General features: G+C 44.0%; 1 protein-coding gene across 6 annotated transcripts in view; it reads left to right on the top strand.

The window, feature by feature from the left end:
* PTK2B (protein tyrosine kinase 2 beta) overlaps positions 1 to 26,588 on the top strand; it is a 149,978-nt gene that overhangs the window by 43,101 nt on the left and 80,289 nt on the right. The window contains exon 1 of one of the 6 annotated variants that reach the window (XM_027773728.1): positions 22,364 to 22,385. The exons of the other annotated variants lie outside the window; for them this stretch is intronic. The gene's annotated coding sequence lies outside the window, so the exon portion shown is untranslated. Of the gene's footprint in view, positions 1 to 22,363; positions 22,386 to 26,588 lie in introns of those variants that run through there. 6 annotated transcript variants of the gene reach the window in all.

Genomic DNA, 26,588 nt, shown 5'->3' with positions numbered 1-26,588 from the left:
TTCTGCTGTGGTGCAAGTGGATGCGAGGGAGCAGGGGATAGATAGATGGTGAAGGAGGCAATGATGGTGACTCTCGGTCATGGAGTCAGAATTGAGTTCGATCTCACTCCCTTATTGCAATATCCTCAAAAAGAGATCTTCCTTGCCTGTTTGACTCCATCTGACATGATTTCTTTTTTCTTTTTTAAAAATTTTTGTTTTTTTAAATATTTATTTATTTCCTGCCCTGCTTGCAAATTGTCCCTGATATTGACAGTTGCTGTCCTTGCTTTCTCTCTCTCTCTCTCTCTCTCTTTTTTTTTTCTTTTTTTTTTTACAATTTGCAAGCACATACTCACTGGAGACAGAGAGAGTAAGAGAGAGAGAGATAGCATGAGAAGCCACACACACACACACTCCAATAGGGAATGATCATACCACAATCCCTTCTCCTCCATCTCTCTCCTTCCTTTAAGGATTTTGGGCACACATGCCTGGCATGTTTCTCAAGCCACTGGTTCCAGGACTTGAACTATGAGGTTGGCCATGCCTGACCTCTCAAACCACATATAGCCTTGTCCAATAAACTCTTAACACAGAGGCTTAATGAACCCTCTGAAACCACTGAGTCATCTCTCATCTCTCCTGCTATCAGAAAAGCAGCTCAGAAAAGATGTTTAGGTTCAGGAAGGACCTGGCCATGTAAGCCCCTCTCGGGGAAGAGCTGACCACTCACTGGGGCCTGAGAGTGACCACGGGGACACTGCTCTGTCATGTGTCAGCCCCTTGCCTTGGAGAGCCTGGAAAGAAAAGCCATGGCTGCCATGAGCTGGAAGGGAGAGGGTGGAGGCAGACAGGACAGGCGTAGAAAGAGCCCCCAGGAGTGTCTCCCTTCTCCAGGCCCTGCTCCTCTCCCTGAAAAGGGCTGTTCTAACCTTGGTGCCGGCAGAAGCATTCTCTGTCATTAGAGGCGTTTCTCAGCATATCTATTTTGGAGCTGCAGCTGGTTGCTTCTCAGAATAAACAGAGCTGTGATATTGGGATAAAAGAGGAAAGGAATCTCATCTCCTCTTTATGCTCTCCTTCTTCCCAATGTTTTCCAACCTCCACTTCCCTCTTTTTAAGGGCTGTGACCTAAGACCCTTTCCTCTACATCTCATGCCCTCCAACCCTCGTTCTACAATCTTATAATCACAGGATCCCTGCACAGGCATGTAGGGTGCTCCACTGTGACCAGGTTCTGTACTAGGCTTAGAGGCCCCAAAGATTTCTACCTGCAAAGTTCTCAATGTCAGGTGATGTAGGAGTTCATATAGATCTAACCACATCCCCTATCACCACCACCTCAATGAGGCAACTGAAATCCCCAGTGTAGACGTGCCGTGCACTTCCACATAGGCATGTGGACTCAAAGCTCCTGGGTGTTGAGACAGGACCTGTGATACCCAGACTGTGCAGTTTTCCTTGTACTTTACTATGTCATTATTGGAATGTCTGTGTTATCTGGAAGTCCTTGAAATGGGAACACAATGCTGCAGGGGACAAAAAAATCAGACATTGTTTGACTTGGATACAGCAGATTTGCAGTCCCCAGTGTATTTATGGACTGAAATGGCTTCCAGCAACTGGAGATGATTTCTGAATATCTGGGTCTGGTCAGGGAGCAAATGAGGAGACCTGTGTGTGGAGCCACTTTTGAGGCCAAGGTATTGGTCATCCCTTTTTGAACCTTCTGCTACAAGTGACAGACAATATACCAAGGATCATATAAGCCTGTCACCTCTGCTTCAGTCTATCGAGAGCCTTTTGGATATTGCCTTCAGCCCCTTTCTTTCTCTTACCCTGTCCTTTTTTGAGAGATGTGCCTGGCTTCACTCATCACCAGTCCTTTATGTCATCCTGCTGAGCAGCTTGACCCAGATGGTGTTCAAGAGCATGCAGAACGCAAGGAGGTGGTAGTTTCTAGAAATTGGGTGCATTGCCTTAAAATCCTTCCTCCCACCCATGGCCAAGAGTTGTTGGCCTAATCTCACTCTCTGGCTTCACTTCTCAGCCCGGATGTCAGACCTATTCACAGACTCCTCTGTCACCTGAAAAAAACTCTGAGGAAAGAGGGTGATATGAAACTCCTGCAGTGGGTTTTTTTTCTATGGGTTTTGTCTTATTTTTAAAGATGAAATTGTGGTTAGACTCCAAAATTAGTTTTTAGAAACCTCAGTGGACGACTCAGTAGCAGAGGTGTCAATCTGAGGGTTTGCTGGGCTGTAAAGGAGATACATTCTGAGCATTCTCACTGGTTACAGAGTTGTAGATGTATTCACCTACACGCCAAGTTCAGGCACCGGAGACGGGCCTGGCTCTTTCATGCACACTGAGTGGGCGTGTAGGGTCAAGAATGTGGTTCTGAACTAAGGTGAACTTGGGGATATGTCTTAGTTTCACTACTATTTTTTAGCTCCCTAAACGTGATCTGGTAATTTAATGCCTCTGAAAGTCTACTTATTAATCTGTAATACAGGAATATTAACAGTATCTATTTTAGAGAACAGTTTATTCTTTAATGAAACACATTTTTAAATTATTTTATTTAGCTTTATTCATTTATTTTAATTTGACCAGAGAATGACAGAGTGAGAGAGAGAGGGAAATTGAGAAAGCAAGCCACCAAGTGTGGGACTCAAGCCCCCGGGGGGGGTCCCCCCCACCCCCACCCCCCCCGCCCCCTGCCAGTCCCAGTGAAACACATTTTAAAAAAATTTACTATAGGATATATGTGGTTTCCAGAGAGAGAGAGAGAGAAAGCAAGAAAGCACACTCCCCCCAAGGGAGGATGGTCACACCACAAGCTCTTCTCCTACATTCTCCTCTTCAGATTTTGGGTTTGCATGCACATGCACTCAATGTGTTTTTGCAGCTACTGAGTCCAGGACTTGAACAACTTAGTTGGCCATGTGAGAGTCAGTCACTTGAACAACTTAGTTGGCCATGTGAGAGTCAAGCACCCCCAACCACCGTGCCACCTGCTGGCTCTGAAGCACCTAACTTACTAGGTAAGTGCACCAAGCACTGTTCCAGGCGTGGACATTTAGCCTGGAAAGATTAATACGGCACCAGTTATAGATATGCCCATGTATTCTGCTGGGGGTACAAAGTGTTATGTGAATTATATTAGTAAGAACATATATATGTGATTTTAACACTATGTTTGACACATAAAAAACAGCTCAATAAATCATAGTCATTATTGTTATTATATTTGCAGTAGAAATATGATTTATGTACGTGATCAGGCAGAGAACCAGAAGAGGTGTTTTCATGTGATAAAATGTTTAGTTTTAGCTATCATTTGTTTAAGGGGAATGTATTAGTTAGGGTTCCCCAGAGAAACTGACAAAGAGGAAAAGGGTTGTGGGAAAAGTTATGAAGTGTTTTTTCTGTTTTCCTATGCAAAAATGCACCATGACTTTTCCAACAACCTAATGTATCTGTATTTATTTCTATCTATCTCTATCTCTATCTCTATCATCTATCTCTATCTAAAGAGATTCGCTATAAGGAATTGGCTCATGCAATTATGGATGCTGGCAAGTCCAAAGATCTGCAGTTGTTCAGCTGGAGACCCAAGAGAGCTGATGGTATAGTTCGGTCTAAAAGCCAGCAAACTTAAGGTCCAGGAAGAGCTAACATGCCAGTTTGAGCTGAAGACATGAAAAAGTCAGTGAATTCTCTAATTGAAGGACCTCTAGGAAGTATTCTCTCTTACTCAGGGAAGGTCAGCTTTTTGTTCTATTCAGGTCTTCATCTGATGGGATGAGGCCCACCCACAATGGACAGGGCAATCTACTTTATTCAGTGTACACATTCAAATGCTAGCCTCATCAAAAACACACCGTCTACCCAGAATAATGTTTGACCAAATAGCTAGACACCCTGTGGACCAGTCAAGCTGGTACTTGAAATTAACCTTCACAGAGAGCAATGGTCAAAACATGTTGTAACAGAGAGAGTCCTTAGGGGAGAAATGAAGGGCATCTGGGTTGTTCTGGAAAATCACCCCATTTTTTAAATTTTATTTTTATTTCATTTTCTTTTATACATTCAATCACATTATTATTTGTCTTACAAAATGGCTATTTCAACAGCTGAACATTTCTCCCTAGTACAATTGATAAAACAAAATATCTTCAACAGATAATACCACATTTCTTTGTGCCATTAATGCTTTACCTCCCTATTTTTCTTCTAAATGTCCTTCCTCAGACCCTCCTCTTTCATACACACTATATCTGGTATTTACATCTATATACTGTGTTTCTATACCCGTTAGTCAATTAGTTTCAGTCATAGAGTGTGGACACTCAGTATATATTAAGTGGGGACATACAATGACTCTCCTTCATAGCCTGACTTGCTTCACTCAGCAGTAAATCTTCCATATTCATCCACTTCCTGTCAAAAACCAGGGTATTTTTTAAGGCTGAATAGTATTCCATTGAGTATATGTGCCACAGTTTTTCTACTCATTCATCTATTCATGGACATTTGGGTTGTTTCCACGACTTAGCAATTGCGAATAGTGCCGCAATAAACATCAATGTACAAGCACTTTTCTAATTAAGTGTTCTTCTGTCCTTTGGGTAGATACCAAGTAGTGGGATTTCTGGATCATATGGCAGTTCTATTTGTAGATTTTTTCTTCTTTTTTTGGAGAGGTTTTTGCTATAGGGCGTGTGCACTCGCCAGACAGAGACAGACAGAAAGCGAGAAATCACCCCCCAGGGGGGATGGCCACACCACAATCCCTTCTTCTCCATTCTCCTCTTAGGATCTTGGGCACGCACACACACACGCCCGGTGTGAGTCTAAGCCACCGGGTCCAGAACTTGAACCGCAGTTAACCACATGAGAGTCTAGCGACATAGCCATTACACTAACTGCTGGTCCCCTATTTGTAGACTTTTGAGGAATCTTCAAATTGTTCTCCACAGTGGCTGGACCAATTTACATTCCCACCAGCAATGTAAGAGAGTTCCCCTTTCACCACACCCTCGCCAGCACCCCATCTTGAGGGGTAGGGTAACCCTGGCTGAGGTTGGGATAGAAGATACAAACTTAGTGGCCCTGGGGCTTAATCCAAGCCAAAGAAGTGATTTTGTTAGATTATACTATGTTGTATAAATTTGTTCCAACATTTAAAAATTAGAACATTCACATTAAAACCCTGAATCTCCAGCTTCTCATACATTAAAAGAAAAATTCCAGAGAATTTAATTTAGTGGAGTTTAATTGAGCAAAGGAAAACGGGATTCGAATCTGGGTTCCTGGAATGGCTTCCAAGGGACTCAGAGTAGCCTTGTGCTCGAGCATACTTATGGTCCAGAAGGGGAAATAACGTACAAAAATGAAAGTGAGGGAATGAGAAAGAGAAATAATTAGATTAATTACATCTTGAAGTTTGTCTGCACTAACACAGCTTAAAAGGCAGAATGTCTGTGATTGAAGCCCAGCTGCTACGATTGGCTGTAACTTAGCCACTTTACGAAGGAAGCAGTTTTTCAAGTGAGGTCACAGTTTGCTTACAGAGGCTAAAGCAGGAGCCAGGAGACTTCTTCAGGCCTATATACTATAACACAAGAAAAGCTAGAAGTGGTTGTATAGAGAGGTCAGACATCCATTCTCACATGGCAACTGTCAGCTGAATCTGAGCTGAAGCAGTCCCCTTTAGCCCGGGTGCCTGTTGTCCCCTGGGCTTTGCCTCCACCAGCCTTACCTGACCAGCTTCACTCTTGTACCTTACCACTGCTCCTGCTTTAGTAGAAATGACATGGCTTGAATATCATACCCTTTCTCTGACTCGACAGAGAGCTCATGTCAACAACATGCTAGGTTATTTTTCAGAAGAAGACAGCGTGAAACTGTGTTCAGAGCACGCATCAGATGTTCACTGCCTAGACCCTTCACAAACTTCCCAACAAGCCGCTGTCTAAATTCCCCTGTGACCACAGTTCTTCCATAGCTCTTTGTTGGGGTTGAGGGGGGGCCCTTAGGTAGTGGTGGGAAAATCCCATCTTTAACTAGGGAATAGCCAAACAGCCAGAGGGAAGTGGCCTTGGGCAAGTGGCTGGGAGAGGATCAGCAGCTCCTCCTGCTCACATGTTTTGTAACTTTGTACCAATATTTAAAAATTAGAGATTTCACATTAAAACTCCCAGAAGCAGAGATGAAAAACTAGAACTGGTCATAGGGAGGTCAGGCATTTTCTCAGGGCAGGGTGTCTTTTCTCCTCTTCCGGGCCTGAAGTAGGTGAAATCCCCAGAGATGGGCTTGGGGTAGAATCTTCTGGAGCTACAGAATAGTGATAAACAAGATTTCTGTGTAACAATGAATAAACTGGGGGGGGGTGTTTAAGTGGGAGAAGAAATGCCTATGGGAACCCACAGGAGCTGCTTTTTCATTTATTTATTTATTTATTCATTTAGTTATTCTTTTTTTAGAGGTTTTTGCTATAGGGCGCGTGCGCTCACCAGACAGACAGACTGAGAGACAGAAAGTGAGAAATCACCCCCAGGGGGGATGGCCATGCCACAATCCCTTCTCCTCCATTCTCTTCTCGGGATCTTGGGCACACACGCACAAGTGCCCGGCGTGAGTTTTAAGCCACCAGGTCCGGGACGAGAACTGCGGTCCACTACGTGGGAGTCCAGCGACGTAGACATTACGCTAACTGCTGGTCCCAGGAACTGCTTTTTAAAAGCTGAAGGAGTGGTGCCAGCAGGTGGCATGGTGGTTAATGTGCTAAACTCCCACATGGCTGACCATGGCTCAAGTTGCAGACCTGGTGTCTTGCTTTCTGATTCTCTCTCTCTCTCTCTCTCTCTCTCTCAAGTACATATGCCCTATACCATATTTTAAAAATAATAATAAGTAAAATTAGATAAATAATTTTAAAAAAAAAAGGCTGAAGGAGTGTCATATTGAAGAGGAGTAAACCAACTGTCCCCAGAGGTAAGAAGTCCAACCAGGGACCACTGCTGTGAGAAAACAAATTTGTGTTGAGCATAATGTAGACTTTCCTAGCAAGAGGACCTCCTTGAAAACATAGATAACTTGTACATGAGGTATTAAACCCCAAGTCTGAGCAAGCAGTAGGGGGTGCAAAGAAGATGGAAGCTTTAGTCTGGAGTTGCCAGCTCAGGGATCCCAGAGCTTTCTCTTGTATGCAGCCAATGAAAATATTTGCGGGGCACTCAAGAGGAAGACTGCAAGGGATCTGGAAATCAATAGGGACTGCATTTAAGCCCAGAGGTTCAGCTGATGGCAGGCCCGTTTACTCTGGATTTGTCCTAGTCAAGTATGGTAAGACACATGGGTGTGGAGATGATTGTTGCAAGGGAAGAAGTTGATACTCACAGATTTCTAGAAGTAGGAGGCACAGCACACCATGAAGCACTACTGAAGAACTGGGTGGATCAGAAGCCACATGAATGAGGGAAAATGTGAGCAGGGACCCGTCCTGTGGTTTCCACAGAAAGGAACAGGTGAAGCAAATGAGAATACGGTTAGCATTGACCACTGTGATCATTTCAACAGGCTTGGGGGTAGGGGAGCATCCCTAGTTGTCTAGTACCTGGCTCTGGAGTGATTGAGGTAGAAGGATAGTAGCCCAAGTGAGGTGATAAAGGAAGCAGGGAGGGTATGGGCTTTAGATGGTTTACGTGCATGTGAAAAGCTGCTGTTAGGAATTGGTAGTCACTCCAGGGTCAGCAAGGTCCAGAATGTCAAAGGATCAAATACAGAAACTAGGCAAAGTGGTTAATACGAAGTCTTATCTACATGCCCCCAAAGCTGGAGGGATCAGTGTTTCCAGGTACACCATGAGAGGCTGAGGGACTCGCTGGACTAGGGAATGCCTGTTTCCTCCCTGCCCCAAGGTGTTGTAAATCCACAACACATTGTGCTGAAGGTGACCTGAGACTCTAGACCTACTCCCTCTTTGAACAGAGGGACTTGAGCCCAAGCAGTGTACAGACTAGATCAAAGTCTCGTGGTTAATTGCAAAGAAAAACCTGGAACTTGATGCTTTTCCACCATTCAGTAGGGGCTAGAGGAATAAACATGCTGTGTTAATCCATGAGAATCCCCAATAACATGGACTCAGAAGTGAATACCCTCAGGGAGTTCCCTGGGGCAATAATACATTCTCTGACAGACCATTGATACTCTGCCAATTCTCCCTACTCTGTCTTGGACACATAGGAAACTCTTTGAAACCAAAGTCTCAGATCTGGGATGCAGCCTGAGATGAGGAAACCTTGATCGTGCTCACCTTTCTGACAGCCTCACATTCCCAACAGGCAGCATCACGGTTCCTGTTATAAGATTCCTGTGGCTCCAACCCATAGGCCTAGGGCAGGCTGGCTGTATTTGAAATCATTTCCCCTCAAGGGTCACCCGGGTTTTAGAAATCCCCTGATTGCATGATAACTGAAACTCCTTCCAACAGAATCCTAGTGTTCTTGATCATCTGGGCTGATCCTTGGGGTAAACTCTTACCATTGCACTGCAGAGGCAGTGGAAGGCCAGTGACGTGAAGCCATGTTTTAAGGTCACAAGTTATTGAGTGGGGAAGGGAACTAGACCCAGACTTCCTGCCTCCTGGGCTGTGTGCTTTCCTTTCCCCCTGACACGCCTCTCCCACAGTGGGCCCCTCTTCTTTCCTTAGTTATGCACAGGGAACCCAACTGGGTATAAGAGGTGCACAGTGTTCAAGCACGACTGGTTCGGTATCCTGCCTGAGTGACCCGTTTGTTCCCAGATGGGCTGGGGGCTGTGGTGGAGAACAGGGTAGCCTGTGTTCTTGATTCTTCAGTCCCTCACCTGGCACACAACCAGGCAATTAGGCACTTGACATATGAAGGCAACGTCGATGGCTGAGAAAAGAACTCCAGAGTGGGAAGACAGTGTGCTCAGCCAGTGCTGTGGGAGTGAAGATGTGGTTGCCATCTCAGCTCAAGGATGAGCAGGGGATAGAGTTCAGAATGGACTGAGTGGCAGACAGGAGCCACATCTGTGGGCTGCAAGGCTATAAAATAAGTTCCAGGGGTATGTGGCCTTTGAAACCCATTCAGCTCCCAGATCCTAAGAACCCAAACCTAGACTCAGAGAACAGAGAACTACAGGGAGGGTTCAGAATTGACAAGTCTGGACAGGACCAATGGGCTTGCCTACCAGCCCCCATTGCCATTACCCATCCCAGGAGTAGCCTTAGGAAGCATTCAGGACCATCACCAGTGTCAGCAGGTCTCTTCCAAACTGATTCCTATGTGCTTCTTGAGGTTGGAGCTAAAATGTGTGTGAGCAGCAGATGGTCTGATATGGAACGACCTATGGACCATCAAACCCTCATGTTTTCCTAAAGTCCTGTGTTTAGAACCAGAGACAATGAAACAGGAGTCCTCAGAGGGTGCAGCTCATACCTGGAAGCTCCAGAGGCATAGTGGCATCTACAAGTAGAAGACCTCGCTGGTCTGAAAATGGTCCACAAGTACAATGGTTTTGTCTGTTTGTTTGTTTGTTTTAACAAAATGTGTCCCTTTCATTAAAATGTTTATGCAGACACTTGAACTCAAAGGAACTCAGACATCTGTGATCATGACAACACTTGGCATTGAAGATTTGTAGTTCACCAAGCACATTATTTGTATTATTGTTGTTAATCTCCACAACAGTTCTAGGAAAGACAGTAATTGCTATGCCCCAATTTTGTGGGCAAGCACACTCAAATTCAGGGAGGTAGCAGGATTTGTTCCAGGATCTGAATTGACTGGACCTGGACAGACCTCCGGGGATGTACATATTCCATGCCCAATGTGAAAGAAACTTTGCTCACCTGGAATCATCCTTTGACCTCTGGTTAGGAGGCCTCAGTCTGCCCTGCTCTGCCTTCTGCTGAGTGTGGGTCTTAACCCTTTCTGAGTAAGCATCTTCTCCCTATAAAGAAGCCAGAACTACCTCCATAGAGAAGAGGGAGGAAAAAGAACTAGTGCCTGGTGATCTGTCACTTGCGCTGTGTGCATGAGGGGAGAACATCTTTACCAAAGGCTGCCATTAAAATGTAAACTCAGGGCTGTTCCCATAGTGCAGCACTTAAGCACTAGACAGAATCCCATACACGGCTAACCAGGCTACAGTGGCTTGAAAACCTTGTTGGGTACACACATGTATGCCCAAGACCCAGTCTCTGATGGGATGGAGAATAGGAGGAAAAAGGACTGTGGTATGACCAGGCCTCATTGAGGAATTCTCTCTCTCTCTCTCTCTCTTACTCTGTTTCTCTTTTTCTTATACACACAAATGTCCTCTGGCATAAAATTTAAAAAAAGAAAAAAGATAGACCCAGTTTGGGTAGAAGAAGCCTCTCCTGAGAGGATAGCAATGTGCAGGCTAATATCCAAGAGGCATTTGGTATAAATGAAGACAGTTCTGGAAAACAGACCTTCTCCGTTCCACCCTGTACCTATCATCACCTGTACAGTCAGTCCATGAAGGATCATCTTGACCTGTAGTCAGTCCATGAGGGATCATCTTGACTCTGACACCCACCAAGGGATTTACTCTGGGAAGATAGGCCTCCAGATAAATCCTCAGGTCCTTCAGTCCTGAGGTTATACTCGGTCAAAGTGTCCCTGCTCTCTGATCTACAAGCAAGATTTCAGCTTTGTGTCTTTGAGAAGTCAGAGAAATCTCTGGCTTCAGTCTTTTTATTTATAAAACAAAAGAAGTAGAAACCAATCATCTGTAATTCCTTATACCTCTGGTTCCCACCATCAATAAGTTTACAATCTCATTTTGACTCCTTATCAGTTTCGCAATATCGTTTATCTTACATTCCTTTCCTTCCTAACTATTTTCCCCTCCCTGACATGTTTTTCTTTAGCCCTCTTCATTTTTCCCTCAACCATCAAGGTCTTTCCTTGTTACTCTTGGTTCCCAGAATTTTAGATCCAAGAGGGCACTTTAGGAAGCACCTAATTTAGTCCATTGCCTTTAACCTGGGCTTTGAGGAACCCAAGGCCACTGTAAGAATTTTTTGGTGGGTGTGTGGCAGTTCTGCACATGTTGAAACATTTTTGAGTAAGCAATGAAGAATTAAACCACTTCAGGGACTAGGCTATCACTTTAAACAGTTTGAAATATTCACTCTCAGGACTTTGTTGGAAAAATATTCCTCTTACCTAATCCTCTCCCTTTTTAGATAAGAAAAACTGAGGTTAGACAGATGAATTGCCCAAACTGAGTATCTTTCTGGGATTTAAGTTGGATGTGATTCAAAGTAATGTAAAATTGTATCGCGCGTGTGTGTGTGTGTGTGTGTGTGTGTGTGTGCATGCATGTGTGAGTGTTTTGGATGGGTGGGTGGGTAGAGAGTAACTAGAATATTCTCAGTCAACAGAAGGGGAGAAGTAGAACTTGGTTCTTGTGGGGCTTCTGGAAAGCCCTGAGTGTGCTTCCCCCACACTCCCGTGTGGTTCTGGGGAGGGCAATCCGCACAGTCCTGGGCCTCTGTCTTTGTTCTTTCTCTCTCCTGCCTTGTCTGCGGTGAAGCTGTAGAGAAGTGGGTTGCTGTTCTTTTTTTCTGACTTCCTGTGTGCTTCGGAAACCTCAATGAAAGAAGAGCTAGGGGAAGAAAGGGCCTGGGGACCGTTATGCCAAACATAGACTTATATCCAACATGGGGGAGCTGGATTCATGATATTTATAGAGATGAAACCCAGGATTCTGACTTCCTGATTCCCAACTTGACTGCAAAGAAAATGTAAGTGCTTGGAGACTGGAACTAGGTCAGAGGACCCTCATTATTTTCAGGGGTGGGTCAGATGTATCTAAAGAGGTAGCCAAAATGATTCTTCAGAAGTATTTGTCACTGGCACAAAGCCACTGTTAAAAGGGAAGACCTAATTTCCTCTCTACTACAAGCATTTTAATTTCTCTATTTTCCCTCAGTGTATAACTCAGTTGTAACCATGGAAGCACATTTGTGTAGAGAATATGCATAAAATCTTTGGAATTTTTTTTTCTTTTTATATTACTTTGAGTATTCCTAAGTTGTCGCCTTACTAATTACTTTACTTTTAGGGCAGATGAATTAATTCATGCGTGAGGCTCCTCTTCACTCAGGTGAGACTATCACTACAGAGCAAAATACCAGGTTTTTTATTTGGTTATTTGTTTTTACATGTATTTCTTCCGTGAGAGAGTGACAGAGAGACAGACATCCCCGTCAGGGTCCTCACACTGCAATCCATCCTCAGTCTTAGCCAGATTAGATCATGGCCACAAATGTACATGCCCAGCTCCTGGTACAGGGAGGCTTCTGTACACAAACCCAGGACCTTCCTGAGTGAGTCCAATTGCATTACCACCGTCCCACTTCTTGCCTCTCCTCTTCTGTTTTGTGGTGCATTGCTGAGCTCTCCATCCATGAACTCCCATTTTTAGGGCTTTACTACTCAAACTGTGATCCACAGATGTCTGAAGAGACAGTTCTTTCCCTGCTCAGGCCTGGCAAACTAACTAGAAATGTGTAGCCCTGATTTTGGACCCCCGAGACCGTTTTCTTCCGTAGATCTTTTCAAAGAGTAACTAATTTTACCCTTCCTGCTCAGGAAATTGTTAGTTGAGCTTTCCCTTTGTATTTCATTTTATTTTTCTAACCTGTGAAGAAAACTTCTGCTATGGTTTGAGTAAAGGTTGGGAAGATTGGTAGACTGAAGAGGTCTAAGCTGGGAGATTTCTTACTATTGCACTAAGGATTTCCCTACTTTGGGGCTATCATAGCTGGTGTTTTAGAGACCAAACTTTCCCCCAAATTTTCTGACCTCTGAATTATTAAAACCACATATTTCTTCTTCTGCCCATTTCTCAATTAAGGATTGGGTAATAAGAAACTGAAACAGAAACCACTACTATATTCTGAAATAAGGGGCTGAGGACATCTAGGAAGGGCCTCCCTCTAAGATTTGAAACTCACTGGGATCTGCCACTACATAACTTGGTAGTGGGAAGCCTACAACCTGGGAACTAGCGGACCTGAGTACCAGCTAGGAGGATTCCCAATTTACTCCATCTTAAATTCAGTTCTCATCCCTGAGATAAGAGCTAAGCCAAAGATTCTTCATCCTCACCAGGTGGGTATCAGAATTTCCTGGGGTGGGGCAGTGGTGTAGCATAAAACATGATGCTCTGTGAGACTGTTCCACATGGCAAGGTTTCCAGTTCAAGTCCAGGAACCTCCCTGAGTATACACCTGATGCCTGCTTGCCCATGATCCAGGGCTGACTGAAGGCTAGAGGTAGATCATGGCATTCAGACCCCACTGGGGGTGCTTTCTCTCTCTCTCTCTCTCTCTCTCTGTATCTCCTTCTCTCTCTGTTTCTTCTGTCTCTCATGCTCATGAGAAAAAAATACATATACTTTAAAAAGATTATCTGGGATGTTGGTAGGGGAGTTGGGGAATGAGGAGATCTGACCAGAAAAGAACAAACTTTCAGTTATATAGAGAATAAGTAAGCCCTAGAGATCTGATGTAAAGCATGGGGACAATAGTTAATTGTACTGCATTATTATGCATGCACATTAAGTGTGTGAGGAGGATATGTTAATTAGCTTAACAAGTAATCATTTCATCATACCAAGATATCATGCTGTATGCTTAAGCATATAAAACTTCAAGTAAAAATATTTTAATCACCTAGGATGTTATTTATGTCTTTTTTAAAGAATTACTTATTTATTTAATTCCATTTGTTATTATTTTTTAATTTGACCAGAAAGATAGAGAAGGGAAAAGCAAGAGAGCAAGCCACGTGGTCTGGGACTCGAACCATGGTCAGTCATGTGGGAGTCCAGTGCCTTTAACCACCGTGCCACCTGCTGGCCCCCTAAGATGTTATTTAAAAATACAGATGACTGGTTCTTACCCCAGAGTTCTCCATTCAGTAGAGTGGGGCTAGAGCTTGGATGATATAGATACGTAAGTACCCTAATGGTGCCAATGTACATGTAGGCAGGGTGAAGAACCCATGGGACCCAGAGTTATTTGAGGTAGTGTTTCTAGTGGAGCAGTAACTATTCTCATCATTAGAATCCAGAGTCCCAGAGAACACTAATCTGCCTATTGAGGTGTTTAAGGAATGAGGCCCCCTGCATGGGCAGGCTCGAACTCTGAAAGACTGCAGGGTATGGCAGTAGTGGGCCCATACTGGGAACCCCTTCCAACACCATTCAAATCATGGTTCTGCCCTCTACTTGTGTGGCCTTTGGGAAGTAACTTTGCTCAGCCTTGGTTGTCTCATGAGACAGGGAGATAACAGTGCCCACCTTTGGTTGTTATTAGGATTGAACAGGCTCATCATGCGTTGGAAGTGTTTGTCCAGTCAGGCTAGTGAAGTACTGTGTTAGCTGTTGTTATTCCTCAGAAATGAGCCTTCATCCAGCAAGGAGGGCTTGGAGGAATGGGAGGTGTGCTCAGGTCTCAGAGCTAGAGGGGGAACCATGGTCACCGCAGCCTTGCCAGACCCTCTGGGCTCTTGGAGGATTCTTTAGAGTCAAGGATAACTTTTGGTTGGCCGGGCTTCTCTACCAGGTTTCAGACATCTCTCTATCCTCTTTACCCCCCAGTACTGATTTTGGATAGGATCCCTAAGTCTCTATTTTAAGAGCCTATTTGCTCTCTCATTTAATGTTGTGGTAAGAACAGTGGCCACTGTCTGTGGACTTCATGAGAAGCACAGTGAACAAGACTGTTAGAAAAGGAGCAAAAAGCTAGATGCAAAGGAGAGAAGGCCAGTTTTTTTTTTTTCTTCCTTATGGAAAAGACTGCATATCTTTTAAAATATACTTAACCAATATAACAGCAAGAGAACATAAGATCTTTTAACTGCATGTAATTCTAAATGTAGATGTGTTTCTCTGTAATTATAATCAGTATGTAAATTCCATTTTCTGTCACTTGACATTTTTATATAAGTCTTTTCATGTACTCTACATATTTTTATCATGGTTTATATCGTTATTGATACGGCTAAGATCTTCCCTAAGAATTTCCCCGAGTACTTTGTTCTGATTCTTATTATTTTCCTGTTATAAACAGTGCAGCTATGAACATCTTTGTGCAAATGATCCACATCTCCCACCTTAGACATGAGGGATATGTTTCTCAAAGTTGGGTGACCAGATTAATGCATAAGAGTTATTTCATCTTTAACTCAGAAAACCAGTTCTGAGTCCATTAGAAATTGTATCAATTTTGGGGTCAACAGGTGATGTGGTGGTTAAGGTGCTAGACTCCCACGTGGCTGACCGTGGTTTGAGTCCTGGACCTAGGGGCCTGCTTTCTCATTTTCCCTCTCTCTCTCTCTTTCTCTCTGTCTCTTTCTTGTGAATGCACATTTGCCCTATAGCAAATTTTTTAAAATAATAATAATAAATAAAATTAAATAAATAATTATTTAAAAATAAAGAAATTGTAGCAGTTTCATTTCAAGTCCACAAACAAGATTTTTAAATTTTTTTTCTCTAGAGCTTATGGCTTGTTTAATAGACTTGTAGTGGTTCCTGAACATCGTGTCTACTAACATTTATAACTGCTGAGGTGTTTTTTTTTAATCTATTTTTAATTTTCCCAAACCTTTTCACACACAGGTGGTATCCTGTTTGCTCGAAGGGCATCTAAGTTGTTGTTTTATCCAGTTTACATTAATATGGGACCAATTGCTGCAGCATACAGATGAGGGCATCGTCATGTTTCATGGTTTTGATATCTATTTACATAAAGCAAATTTTTGGTATATACCGGATTTGCAAAGAGTGGCAGATTGGGGGCTGGCAGGTGGCGAAGCTTGTTTAAAAAGATGGTTTTGTTGTTTTTAAGGTGGTGAGAGATGAAGGGACAACACCTGTACTGTGAGACTTGTGTTTGTACTTCACAGTTGAAAAAACAAAGATCTGAGTTTTCTTTTTACTATCTTTTTTTTCCTGTTGATGAAATGTATCACTAAATACGCTTCCATAAAATTCTATACATCCATTAGTACCTACACCTTAATATGACAGAAGCCTGTTTCCTTCAGTGCTGTGTGGATAGAAACTGACAAGTTGATGCATGAGGAGTTTCCCCCTTTGAGCAGAATTCTGAAGACCACAGCAGAAAAGCACTGTTTATCTGAGCTGTTCTGTTCGTCATGGAAATAATCCGTGTGGAGACAAAGCTCAGAGCAGTGCGCTCCCGGATGGGACTTAGGCCCTGGGCTGTGTTTGTTGGGTTAAGGTGAGAAATCTGAACTCGGTCCCTGCCTTTGCCACTTAAGAAAAGACCCTAGACAAGCTGCCCAGTCACTTTTCCACATCTCCCACATGGGAGAGACATCTGCCTTGGGAGACTTCAGCAAGGTAGCAAAGCTCCAAATGCCATGAGGGATGCGCAATGTGTGCTATGCACATAGAAAGACCCCTTGCCTCCTCCCTCACCACATTATTATTTTCTTTTTTAAGAGGTTTTTGCTATAGGGCACATGCGCTCACCAGAAAGATAGAGAGAGACAGACAGATAGAAAGTGAGATATCCCCCCCCCCCGGGGGGGTATGGCTACGCCACAATCCCTTCTCCTCTAGTCTCCTCTCAGGATCTTGGGTATGCATGCACACGCGCCCGGCGTGAGTTTAAGCTGCTGGGTCTGGGACTCGAACCATGGTTGACTATATGGGAGTCCAGCAACATAGCCATTACACTAACTGCTGGTCCCACCACATTATTTTTTAGTCTGGACTTGAAGGAGGGGATAGATCAGCAGTGCATCCTGCTTTCCCAGGATTCACCTCTTCCTTTGGCTGTAGGGGTCTGTGCCATGTGACCAGCTCCTCAGGTTCCCAAACCTCTGAAGGCCTTTATCCTAGAATAGACCTTTCAGACCTCCGAGCCCCTAGCAGGTACCACTCAGATGTGGTTACATGCATGCCTAGCCCAGGGGGAAACCACCATCCTTCTTTCAGGGATTTTCTGGTAACCAGAACACTGCATTAACTTTCTGTGGCAGCCACATAATAGTGACTCACAGCAAGTTTACAGTTAGTTTAAGCCTGTTTCTTAATCCATACTGCTGCTTAACCACATCTTCCTCAACCTAGACTCAAAAAGACTTTTTTCTTTTAATCTACCTGAAGAACATCACATTTATCCCATTCCACGAGTTGCTTTTTTGGCATGTCTTGCCAGCCCGTGAGGATTATTTGATCTGCCTTTAAAGTCATAATCTTTCCCAATCCTGTGCTCAACTTGCTGCTTCTCATTTAATAGCACAAACTCCTTAAGACTAAAACAAAAGGTGTGAACAGGGAGCTATTAAAGCAAGCTGGCCCTCTGGGTTAACACGGATACTTGATATGCGATCTTGGGAAGAAACCATTTGATAATTTTATTTTTTAATTGCCAGAGGGTGCATGCACTCACTAGAGAGAGACAGAGAGAGAAGGAGAGGGAGACAACACCTCTTAATGAGATGTGGTCATCCTGCAGTCCCTTCTCCATATCTCCAACCTCTCAGGGTTTTGGGCATACATGCACACAAGCCTAGTGTGTTTTTCAGGCTGTTGGGAGCAGGATTTGAACCATGTGGTCGACCATGTGAGATCCTGCTCCCTAACCTCTAGGACATGGGGCTGGCCTTCATTTTGCCAGTTATGAATTCACCTGCTTATCATCTGCTATTCTTTTTTTTTTTTTTTTTTTAGAGGGGGAGTTTTTTGCCTTAGGGAAGGACCGTCAGAGAGACAGAGAGAGACAGGGAGACAGAAAGCAAAAACTCACCCCCCGGGGGATGGCCACATCACAAGCCCTTGTCCTCCATTCTCCTCACAAGATTTTGAGCATGCACACACATGCACCTGCTGCGAGTTTTAAGCTACTGAGTCTGGGACTCAAACCACAGTAGGCTATGTGGGAGTCCAGTGCCGTAACCATTATGCCATCTGTTGGTCCTCTGGCATTCTTATTAAGCTCTCAAGAAAATAGGTGGAAACTCAGTCAAACACCTAGTCGTAGCAGTGAGTTATCATGGTACCAAATTGCTCTGCTCAATAACCAGCTTTGTAACCCACTCAAAGAGGGAGATGAAATTTTCTGGAAAAGGAAAACTTTTTTTAAGGTTTTTTTTTTTTTTTTTTGCACAGGGAGCATGTGCTTGCCAAATAGAAACCAAAAGAGGTAGTGAGAGGGAAAGTGAGAAATCACCCTCCAAGAGGATGGCTCCACTGCAATCCCCTCTCCTCCAATCTCCTCCTGGGATTTTGGGTATGCACACAGATGTACCCAGTGTGATTTTCAAGATGTCAGATCTGGGACTTGAACCACAGCGTCAGCCACACATGTGGCAGTCCAGTGCCATAACCACTACACCACCTGCTGTCCCCAAGGTCATGATTTAAAGTAAAGAAGTTGGAGGAGAATTTAGTTGAAATTAAAGATAACAAAAGAGTTGGGACCAGCAGTTAGTGTGATGGCTATGTCGCTGGACTCCCATGTAGTTGACCACAGTTCAAGTCCTAGACCTGGCGGCTTAAACTTACACCGGTTGCGTGTGCGTGTGTGCATGCCCAAGATCCCAAGAGGAGAATGGAGGAGAAGGGATTGCGGCATGGCCATCCCCCCTGGGGGGTGATTTCTCGCTTTCTATCTCTCTGTCTCTCTCTGTCTGGAGAGCGCACGTGTCCTCTAGCCAAAACCTCTCAAAAAAAAAAAAAGATAACAAAGAGTGTTGTTTTGAAAATTACAACTTCTAGCAGGTTAGAGAATAACAGAAGACCCTTGTAGGAAGAGGCACATCTTCAAGTTCTGTGCTTCTGTGCATCTTGGACATTGCCATCACTGATACCACTGCAGGGGTTAGGTGGTGGACACCAAGGGTCAGAGGTAGACTGGAGGCCAGTGGCCCTAAGATCTGCCCTCCTTGCGCCAAGATCTCTCATCCTTCAGTCAATGGTGTGCTGGAACCAACTTTTACAAACCCATGGTGCCCATTTCTCTCCAACTCTGCTTTCCGTGAGGTCATGCTGGTAGCTTGTAAGTCAGCCCCGATGGAAGTATTTATACCAGAGAAATTGGCAAATGCTACAAATCAGGGCATCCTTCCCCTGAATTGTCAGTGGCTAAACACATATCAGGGCCTTATCCCAGCAGCTCCTGCTGCCTCCTTACTCATGCCTGTGCTTCATCCTACTGCCACTCTTTTACTTTTTGAAAGTTTTATACTTTTCCACAAGAGGAAGTTCAATGTTCCTAGCATATTGCCACCTTCTAGTCACGTTTCCCAGCAATCCCTCACCCACCCTCTTCACCAGCTCTACGTCATATCATGTGGTTTCCTAATCTTGCTGAGTCACTTATTCCTGAGGCCCCAAAGCCCAGTAGGCAAGTCCTCTTCTGTGATCCTTTGGCACCATGCTTAGTGCCCTTTCAGATCCCACAGCATGCTGTGGCTGGTGTGTGTGTGTATGTGTGTGAGCACTTTCCTCTCTACTGTATTATGAGGTTCTGTTGGGCAGGAACCCTATTTTTTTCTGTTTGCCTTTGTATTTCCAGTCTCTGGCTTAGCTCCTGAGACACAAGAAGGCAAAGAGAGGGAAAAAAAGGGTGGGGGAGGCAGAGGGGAGAAAGAGGGGAAGGAAGAAAGAATAGAAGGGAAGGAGGAAGTGAAGAGAAGAGAAAAGAAGAGAAGAGAAGAGAAGAGAAGAGAAGAGAAGAGAAGAGAAGAGAAGAGAAGAGAAGAGAAGAGAAGGGAAGGGGAAAAACAAGCTGATCAAAAGTTAATCATGACCTGGCATATAAGGAGCAAGGTAAGGCCCAGCCTGGTGGTACAGTCCATGGAGTACTGAACTGCAATGCCAGAAGCCACATGGCCAACCACAGGTTCATTTTCCTGAGTCATCCTGAAAACACGCCAAGTGTGCATGTGGGTATCCAAGATCCTGAGATGCTGGAGGGCTGGGGAAAGGGGATCATGGCATGACAACAACCTATTGAGGGTACTTTTCCCTCTCTTTTTGTTTTTCTTACATACTCTGTATAATTTTTTTTAAAGGAGCAAAGAGGTGAATGCTCCTTTTTTTAAAGTTTTTTGTTTGTTTGTTTTAAGTATTTTTTTTAGAGCGATGTTTTGCTATAGGGCTTGTACGCTCGCTGGAGAAACAAGGAGAGACAGAGAGATAAAAAGTGAGAAATCACCTCCTGGGGGAGGGGGGGTGACCACACCGCAATCCCTTCTCCTCCATTCTCCTCTCAGGATTCAAGGCATGCATGCACTCATGCCCAGAATGAGTTTAAACAGCCAGGTCCAGGACTCAAGCTGTGCTCAACTATATGGGAGTCCAGAGACGTAACCATTATCCATCTGCTGGTCCCTCTTTGAAGTTTATTTATTTCTTCCATTAGAGAGAGAGCGCGAGATAGGTACCCCTCAGCAGAGTATTCACCTCACAATCCACCGCCAGCCCCAGCCAGCCAGGATCACAGGCACAGACCTCTGTCCCAGCATGCAGACGGAGGCCACGAACTCAACACCGTCCCCTGTGGGTACAGATGCACTAACGCTGAGCCACCATCTGGTTCCTAAGTGTTACTTGGGGGGTCAGGGAGCATTGGACCACAGAAGTCAAATAGGAGATAAGAAAACTGGCTCACAGCCAGGATCGAAGGCCTTGAACTAGTGAGGGCAGCAGAGGGTCCCTTAACAAGGAAGGACAGAGTAACTGGTCACTGTTGTTTTGTTCCTGCCCCCTTGAGAGCCAGCCCCAAGTCAGCTGGCCTCTGGGCTGGCAGGTGTGGGCAACAGAATGACTCCAAGTGGGTAATGAGTGCGGGGGTGGGGAGCTGAAAATGTGGTAGAGTCTCAACAAATGCTTTCTGAATTACTGCGAATTATAGCTGGCGGTAATCACAACCTTCTGGTTCCTTCTGGTTCCTTCCTTCGTAAGGTAGTGGGGAGGGATGCTTAGAGAGGAGGGACAGAATTAATCAAATGAGGGGCCGGGCGACCCTGGAGCAGGCAGAATGCTGCCCTGTGGTAACTGGGGGCTGAAAAGGTTCCCGCTGGGGAGAGGGTGCTGTGTGGAGCCAGCGGGTCCCACCCTTGCCCAGAAGCACAGGAATGGCTCGCTGAGACTGCAAGGTCATTGCCAATTAGTTAAGTGGCTGCACTCAGCAGGCCCCTGGATAGGAAAGGCATGCGTTCCCCATTTTGTTGATGTGGAAAAAAGGCAAGGGGAAGTGACTCAGAGACAGAGTGGAAATAATGGTGCCCTCGTGACATTCTGACTTCTTCTAGATCCTAAGGCCTGGTGCTTGGACTGTCTCCTGTCAGGCTTCCTTCCACAGAATATGCTCCTGCAGTGTAGATGGTGGGCCCATGTGTGAGCAAAGAGGAGGCAGAGGGCTGGTCTTTGCAGGTGGCACATGGTTGGAGGAAGGGCAGCCTCAGGGTCTCAGTGGAAGGAGGGGCTGCTGTGGCCACCTGGTCCTGCAGTTACAAGGCCAGTTTAGTTTTCGAGAAGTGGAGTTTGATATAAGTTTCCAATTCTTTCTTCTGCCAAATCACAAGAATTTTAAAAATGCATGTGCCTGGGAGTTGACAAAAATAGCTTCTGATCCTCCAGAAAAAATTCTACAGGATGGATAATACTAGCCTCATGCTTCCAAGAAAGGAAACTGAGGTCCACAGAGATCCCCTTGTGTTGATCATACAGCTGGTAAGCAGCAGAGACTCGGGCCTCTCTGTTGCCTAATCGCGAAGTCTCCTGTGAGTAATGCCCTTGTTGTGTGGCACAACAGCCCGGAGGATATGGGGTTTGAAAGCCAGGTTCGAATGAGTCAAACGTTGTCTTCTCTCTGACATCAGACTGCCTTTCTGACTAATGGTCCCGCTTTTCATGTTCCCTTAATTCAAGGGCAGAATTTTCAGTCCTTAAGACTGCGGACTTGCGTGTCCTTTCTCATGCTTGGTTCCCTAAGAGGCCAAACTTCAATGTTAATTGCCAAAGGCTGCTGTCGTTTCATAGATGAGTAAGCATGTAAAACCAGAAGAAGGCAGAAAGGTGTACTACTAGCGTAAAAGGCTATCCTTCACATTGAATACATCGAGCTTTACAATGAATTCTGTCTTGTCATTTTTCTTCTCATTTTGCATGAATGTGAAGGTCATCAAAGACCACCTGTCTGCCAGCTGCTGTTGGGAAACTCTAACCATCAGAGCTTATGTTGTCAGGTAGAGCCCTGACATTAACTATTTTTTTTCTTTTTTTTTTTTAGGTTTTTTCCATAGGACACGTGCTCACACTGAAGAGAGACAGAGAGAGAGAAAGTGAGTAATCGCTCCCCAGGGGAAATGGCCACATCACAATCCCTTCTCCTCTATTCTCTTCTCTGGATTTTGGACACGTACAGGCCTGTTGTCATTTTCAGGCCTTGGGATTTGGGACTCGAACTTTGGTCAGCCATATGGAAATCTAGCACCTTAACCATTGTACCATCTGCTGGTCTGATGATAACTTTTTTGTGTGTGTGTGACATTGCTGATATCTGAGACAAACAATAGAATTGGCAGACGAATCAACCTGAGATTCAGTAAGAGTGAAAACAGACATCCAAAGTGGGGATGAGTCATGTTTACCTTATTTTTTTTTAAAGAATTATTTACTTAATCCCATTTATTATTATTTAAATTTGATCAGACAGAGACAGAGAAAGAGAGAGAGAGAGAGAATGGGAAAGCGAGAAAGCAAGCCGTCAGGTCTAGGACTTGAATTGTGGCCGACTATGTGGGAATCGAGCGCCCTTAACCCCCACACTACCTGCCGGCCCCCGATGTTAACTTATTATGATAATGGGACATGACACCAGTCCGTCAAGGTTTAGCAATTGGCACTGAAGCTTGGTCTCTTGGAGAACCAAACATGAGAGTGAGCTCGCCTGAGGACTAACAGTTCTGCCCTTCAATTGAAGGTACATGGAAAGTGGGACCATTGGCCAGGGGAGGGCATGATGTTGGGGAGAAGGCACGCACATTGGACTCATTCCAAGCCAAGTTTAAAACCTGCATCCTGGGTCTGGCAGGTGGCGTGGTGGTTGGGATATTGGACTCCCACTTGGCCAACTGCTTTCTGAATTACTGTGAATTATAGCTGGCGGTAATCAGTTTGAGTCTCAAACCTGGCAGCTTGCTTTCTCACTCTCTTTCTCTTTCTTTGTCTCTCTCTGGTCAAATTGAAAAATAATAAACAAACAAACAAACTGTGTCCCAGACCAGCAGGTGGCATGAGGGTTAAAGTACTGGATCCCACATGGTCAACAGCACAGTTTGAGTCCCACATTAGGCAACTGAAAAGCACAGAGCACATGTGCAGGCCCCAGATCCCAAGAGGAGAATGGAGAAGGAATTGTGGCATGGTCATTCCCCTTGAGGGGGTGATTTCTCACTTTCTTTCTCCAGTGAGTGTACACATCCTATGGCAAAAACTACCATGCTACGCAAGTAGGGCATTACTCACAGTAGGCTTTGCAGTGAGGCAACATGGCGGCTACAAGTCCCTGCTTATCAGTTAAATGATATACACAAGTTAACTTCTGTAGACCTCAGTTTCCTCTCTCTTTAGACATGAAGCTAATCTATCTGCAGAATTTTGGGGGAGAATTGATGAAAAGTTTGCATCTTTTGTATACCAGAAACACAGCATTAAAAATGGTGACAACATAGGGTATCTGGAAAGGATGGAAAAGATTTAAGTCCTGCCCTAGTCCTCTCCCTCCCCCAACCCCTTGAGGCAGGTAAATATCTTGCCATTCAGGAAGAGCATAATTTACTTTCTTCCTGAAGATTCTCAGCAATTCAGAGATTGTAAGGTCTCCTTTAGTACAGCATGCTTTGCAGGTTTGGGCCAAGTTCTTATAGCCAATCAAAACTTTTCCTGTTCTAATCTGAGCCCATTTCCTTGTGTTTGTTGTTCTTTGACTTTGACTTTGGCAGACCTGGGGGCTGGGAGGCAAGCTGGAGTCCAGGAAGGCTCAGAGCCAGGGTGTTTGCCAGTACCATGAGATGTAGTCTCCTCTGACACAACTTGGAGGGTCTGGGGCAGACCAGGATGTGGGGAGGAGCTATTGTCAAGGCTGGGAGAGCCTCTGGAGAAAATGGCATAGCTTTTGGCTCACAGATGGAAAGTGAACATCAAAAGCCAGGAACAAGTTATTGGTGAGAAATTCAATCAGGCAAAATTCAGGGGAAAAAAAGACAATTTCTATTTTCAGGAACAGAAGCTGGAGTGAGCAAATTGTTCTCATCTCTTCCTAATGTTGCATTCAGTGAAGTACATCAAATATGCAGGTGGGAATATTTACACCACAGAAATTGGCATATGTTACGATGCAAATCAGAACCCTTTTTTTTTTTTTTCGTGAGAGCTGTTGGCAAGCAAAATGCGATATGGAAAATACATATAGTCAGGCAAGGTTTTAGAAAATAGACAATAATCCTTATGTTAAAGAGTTTGGATCCTGTTTTATGACTTGTAATGAACTTACATTTATGTTTTCTCACTTCATTCTCACAACCCTCCTAAAAAGAATACAGGATAGATAGAACTATGCCCATTTTACAGGTATGGCAAATGAGCCCAGAAAGAGGTCAAGTTATCTTTGCAAAGTTTTAGAACTAGTTAGAATATGAGCTGGAGGAAGTGGAGAGAATCAAGAAGAAAAAGAAAGAAACAAAATATTTAAGGAACACAAAAATAGAAAATTATCTACTAATGACAATTTGTATGGTAATAACTTTGACTGGACTAACATACAGTGTATTTATGCTGGAAAAACTAATTTTCTATGCTGTAATGATATATAGTGATTAGAAATAAATTAATAATAATTAATTTAAAAAATATATGAGCTGGGATCAGAACTCATAGTGTGAGAGAAAATTGTGCATGAGGTTCAGGGATGTGTTTTCCCAAGACCCTGGAGACTGGTTGCTGAGGCCTTCCTTTTATAGCACTTTTCAATTACTCTGTTTTGGAAATTTGGGGAGTTCATTACACATATGTATATAGAGATGGGAGTTTTGAGCATCTTTGAAGAAGTTGCCAGCCATTTGTCAATAGAGATATGGGCACTGCCTTTCTGGGCCTAGATTTTTTTAACCACACACGCATGTTTTATTTTTTAATTTTTTAATTTTTAATTTTTTAATTTTTAATTTTTTTGGAGAGGTTTTTGCTATTGGGCGCGTGCACTCGCCAGAAAGACAGAGAGAGACAGAGAGACAGAAAGTGAGAAATCACCCCCCCAGGGGGATGGCCATGCCGCAATCCCTTCTCCTCCTTTCTCCTCTCGGGATCTTGGGCACACACACACACATGCCCAGCATGAGTCTAAGCCACTAGGTCTGGGATGCGAACCATGGTCAACTACGTGGGAGTCCAGCGACATAGCCATTATGCTAACTGCTGGTCCCCACACACTCCTGTTTTAATCTTTCTTTCCTCCAGGACCTCTGAGACAAAGTCCCAGCACAGGGAAGGCAATGCCTTCTAACCCAGGAGGGGATATTCATGGATTGGGGATATCCATTGCTGGGTCGACACATTTGCTTTTGCATGGATTTGCATCATCATTGGGGTGATACTGCCTTCTTCAAAAGCAGCTGAGGAAATAGAAAACATTTTGAACTTTGGTATATAAATTTGCTCATTAACAGGCATGTAGCCTTGAGTAAGCAACTTAAACCTTGAGTCTGTTTCCCATCTCTAAAGAGACATCACCATTCCTCTGGATTGTTGTGCAAAGCACTGTTTTAAGGTTTGTTTGTTTGTTTGTTTACGTTCATTCACTGTACATCATTACAGCATACAAAATGAGATTTTCCATCCAGAGTACACTGTATATTGTCTCAATCCAGCACATCAACATACATGTTGTCAACAAATAATCTTCCATTTCTTGTTTCCTGTATGTTTTGCTTCCCCCCCATCCTTAATTCCCTATCTCTTACCCTCAGCCATCTCCCACTCTCTTCCCACACAGTCTCTGGTATCTATGCTTACTTTCTATACTGTTTCCCCCCATTTTTTATTGAATTGATAAAGATCTTAATTAATCTAAATATTTTCATAGCAAACACAGCTGATATATACATTTCCATGAACACAAGTCTAACTTTAGGCATCCTATAAAGTATCACCTCGCTGGGGCTATGTATCTTACTGCGGTCAGCGAATGGATTTTTTTTTTTTCCTGAAACTTTTCTTTTCTTTTTTTTTTTTTGTATCTTAATTTACATTCTTTTCCTAAGCATCATCATGGCATACAAACTGTGATTTCCCATCTAGAATATACTGCATAGTGACTTACTGATGCATATTATTATCCAAAATTTTCTACCCCTCTTTCTGACCCTCTGTCCTTTCCCACCCTTTTCTCACACTATCTCTGGTATCTATAATTGTCTTCTATTCCTTTTCCACCCACATTGTATTGATCACACAATTTCTTAAATAATCTAACTACTTTCAATGGT

Source organism: Tupaia chinensis, unplaced genomic scaffold (genome assembly GCF_000334495.1).
Source record: "Tupaia chinensis unplaced genomic scaffold, TupChi_1.0 Scaffold000366_1, whole genome shotgun sequence".
NCBI classification, from domain to species: Eukaryota; Metazoa; Chordata; class Mammalia; order Scandentia; family Tupaiidae; genus Tupaia; species Tupaia belangeri.
The sequence above is the reverse complement of the archived record's forward strand: the minus strand, read 5'-3'. Positions and strand labels throughout refer to the sequence as shown.